The 4,378-nt window shown below is 38.0% G+C and overlaps 1 pseudogene; it reads left to right on the top strand.

Moving 5' to 3' along the window:
• The first annotated feature begins 592 nt into the window (after positions 1-592).
• On the top strand, positions 593-3,848 carry LOC139839100 (uncharacterized; annotated as a pseudogene).
• Positions 3,849-4,378: the final 530 nt, after the last annotated feature.

Genomic DNA, 4,378 nt, shown 5'->3' with positions numbered 1-4,378 from the left:
TACTTGTCGGCTTATTCGGTGCTCGTAAAAGATTTCATGTACTCAACTGAAGAAAGAACCTGGAAATATGCAGGCAGATCAAATGCGTTTGACCTTCTCCAAACACCTAGAGAACCAGACTGATCTACTTTTCTTGTGGTTTTTTTTCAATTTCACTTTCTGGTTAACTTTGTACATCTTGTACTCTCTTTCTAATGCAACGAAAAGCAGGTCAGACTGCCTTTTCGTAAAAAAAAAATTCATGTAGAATATAAGGTTAGTTCATTTCTTTTGCTTACGATTTTAGCATTGATATTTGTATAATAATAAAGTGAAAACATGCTTTGCTTAAATTAGGTATTCATAATTTTTTTTAAATTAGGGCCCTAGTTTGCATTTTGCACTGGGGCCCCAAATTCCTGGAGACGGCCCTGGATAGAACCACCCAAAGATGCCATGGTATTCTTCGCAATGCTTACTTTACAGTTGAAGATTTTGTTTACCCAATAGACTTATACATTATTGATATATTGCAAGACCCGTTTTGCCCAATCATATTAGGAGAATCCTTTTGTGTTCTAACTAAGCTAATATCAATAGTAAAAAGGAGGTTATGTCTTTAGAGCTTGCAAAAGAGGAGGTAAACATCAGATTCAAGGAACTAAAGAAATTCCCTTATGAAAAGGAGGCTAGAGTTAAAGAGGAGAAGACCATTGAGGAATTGGCTGCCATTTACTTTAGTATTCCTCAAAATAACCTAGAAAGAAGCCTTACTAATGACGAGTCAATACCAAGCGATGAAGGTAAGAAAGATTTAGATGACATTCTGAATGAACCAGCAGAAGAAGAAAACCTTCGAGACTTCGAATATGAAAAGTTGGTGAGGAAGGGAGATGAAGATCCCCCACCTTTAGAACTAAAACCCCTTCCTGAAGACTTAAGGTATGAATTTCTTGATGAAGAAAAGAAATGTCCAGTTATAATAAGTAGTAGTCTTTCTTCCACTGAGGTTAGGTCTTTGTTAGACGTTCTTGTTAAGCATGATAAAGTTTTCGGGTATTCTCTCAAAGATATTAAAGGCATAGATCCTTCAATAATAACTCATAAGGTAATAATGGAAGATGATTCTAAACCTTTCGTTGACACACAAAAAAGAATGAACCCCAAAATAAAGGAAGTTATAAGGAAGGAAGTCATTCGTTTACTTGATGCTGGTATAATTTACCAAATTTCGGATAGTAAATGGGTAAGTCATGCCCATTGTATCCCGAAAGATGGAGCAATAACTATCATTAGAAACGGTGAAAACAGCCTTATCCCTACAAGAACCATAACCGGCTATAGTATGTGCATAGATTTTAGGAAGTTGAATAGAGATACTAAAAAAGTTCATAAGGCACCACCTTTGATGGAGCAAGTTTTAGAAAGACTTTCAAATAATTCCTATTATTGCTTTCTTGATGGTTATTCAAGGTATACCCAAATTCCTGTCCAACCTGAAGACCAAGAGAAAACAACTTTTACTTGCCCATATGGTACGTATGCTTATAAGTTACTTCCATTTGGCCTTTGTAATGTTGTTGCAACCTTTCAAGAATGTCTTTTGAAAATCTTTGAAAAATTTGTTGAAAACACTGTAGAAGTACTTATGGATGATTTTGTTTTTTACAATAATTCTTTCGATAAGTGTCTCTACAATCGTAATCAAGTTTTCATGAATGTAAAAAGGCAAAGCTAGTCCTTAATTGGGAACGATGTCGTTTCATGGTGAAAGAAGGTAAGGTCTTTGGACATAAAATTTCTGAGAAAGGAATTGAAATAGATGAGTCAGGATTTGAACCTCTAAGGGAATTGCCAAGACCACGAGATATTAAAGGTCTACAAAATTTTGTTGGACATGCTGGGTTCTATAGGCGTTTCATTAAAAACTTTGCTAATCTAGTTTCCCCGTTAACTCATTTACTTCAAAAGGATGTTCTCTTTTATTTTCGATAATAAATGTATCACTTCTTTTGAACAGTTAAAAGCAACATTAGTGTCAACACCCATTATACAACCTCCTAATTGGAAGGAACCTTTTGAAATAATGTGCGATGCTAGTGACTATGCAGTAGGGGCCGTCTTAGGACAACAAGATGGTAAAAACCTGAATGTTATCCAGTATGCTAGCCGCCCTTTTAATGATGATCAAAAGAATTATGCAACAACTGAAAAAGAATTTCTCGCTATTGTGTTTTCATGTGGTAAGTTTAGATCTTATATCATTAATTCCAAGGTAAAAGTACACACTGATCATCAAGCTTTGCGACACCTATTGGTTAAAAAGTATGCAAAGCCGCGTTTGATTAGGTGGGTATTATTACTCCAAGAATATGACCTGGAAATAGTGGATCGACGAGGTAAGGATAACCCTGTTGCTGATCACTTATACCGCATGGAGGGCATTGCATATGATCATGTTCCAATTAACGCGCCAATACCGGGGGAATGCGTGGCAGTTGTCAATTCTAATGATCCTTGGTTTGCGGATTATGCTAATTTTCTTGTAGGGAGGTTTCTACCAAAGGACATGGGCTTGCATCGTAGAAGGAAGTTCTTCCATGATTTAAGACACTACTTTTGGGATGAACCTTACTTATACAGGCATGGAGTGGATGGCATGATCAGACGGTGTGTACCTGAAAGCGAGATGCTTCCTATTCTGAAGGCTTGCCACGCAGGTCCTTATGGTGGGCACCACGCTGGACCTCGCATCGTTGCAAAGGTTCTACAATCAGGTTTCTACTGGCCAACTTTATTTAAAGATGCTAATGAACTTGTTAAGAACTGCGACGCTTGCCAACATATGAGTAACATAAGTAAGAGGCACGAAATGGCTATGAACTACAATCTTATAATTCAACCTTTCGATGTTTGGGGAATGGATTTTATGGGGCCATTCCCTCCTTCGAATGGTTATACTCATAACCTAGTTGCTGTTGATTATGTTACTAAATGGGTTGAAGCAATGCCTACATCTCATGCAGATGCAGCAACCTCTATTGAAATGATTAAAGACATAATTTTCCCTAGATTTAGAGTCCCTAGAGTGTTAATTACGGATGGAGGAACTCACTTTATGGGAGGAACTTTTTGAAAGATCCTTAATAAATATGGGGTTAATCACCGAGTAGCCACAACCTTATCATCCACAAACTAGTGGACAAGTTGAGTTATCTAATAGGGAAATCAAAACAATATTGCAGAAAACTGTTAATACTTATAGGAAGGATTGGTCTATGAGACTTAATGATTCTCTTTGGGCTTATCATACTCCATTCAAGAACCCAATGGGAACTACGCCTTATAAAATGGTTTATGGTAAAGCTTGCCACTTACCCTTAGAGTTAGAACACAGAGCTTTTTGGGTGATTAAGAAGTTAAACTATGACTTTAAGGCTGCCGGAGAAAAAATGTTATTAGATATACAAGCTCTAGATGAATTAAGAAATGAAGCTTATGAAAGTGCTAGACTTTTTAAGGAGAAAGTAAAAAGTTGGCATGATAGAAAGATTGAAAAGAAGGAGTTTAAGCAAGGAGATAACGTTTTTCTATTCAACTCTCGTCTTAAGCTTTTTGCAGGAAAATTGAGATCAAAATGGGAAGGACCATATGATGTGGAGGAAGCCTACCCTTCTGGTGTTGTAAAACAAAAAGGGCAGTCTCCCTCCATCTCATGGGTTGTCAATGGCCAGCGCCTCAAGCACTACAGAGCAAATGAGGTAAATAATATTGTTGAAGTTCGAATGGTCTCGGCTGAGGAATTCATTCGAGATACACATGTTAGTACTTATGATGAAAAATCCTTTGTTGATATTTTTGCCTCTTAAAAGCCTCAGGTCTTGGTTTGTATGTGAATTTTTCTTACTTTTTCCTTGTAAACGATCGATTTAGTGTGTTTTTGACCACGGTACGGGTGGCCGGTACGGTCGTACCGACCCGTACCAGTGGTCGTTAAACTCACGGTAAGTTTTCAAGTGTGTTCATTTTCGTTTTCTTGCAGGTACGACCGGGTGGTACGGACATTTTTGGCCGTACCGATGGTCGTAAAACTGACGGTAAGTTTTCCTTCGTCTTTCGTTTTTCCGTCAAGTTCGTACGACCGGGTGGTACGGGCGCATGTGCCCGTACCGATGATCGTTAAACTTACAGTAACTTTTGTTGTTTTCTATTGATGTTGATTGCGTAATTTTTTTGTGTGTATAGAACTTACCGACTGCACCGGTACGGGCAGACGGTACGGGGCAAACCCGTCCGTACCATATGTTTGTGCCGAGGCAAGGACCTTCTATTTAGAGTTTTCTTTTCCCAATTTCCCTTTTTCAACCTATTCTCTCTTCAACAATTAGGGTTTCGCTGA

This window comes from Lolium perenne, chromosome 4 (genome assembly GCF_019359855.2).
Source record: "Lolium perenne isolate Kyuss_39 chromosome 4, Kyuss_2.0, whole genome shotgun sequence".
NCBI lineage: Eukaryota > Viridiplantae > Streptophyta > Magnoliopsida > Poales > Poaceae > Lolium > Lolium perenne.
This window is presented reverse-complemented; position numbering and strand designations above follow the sequence as displayed.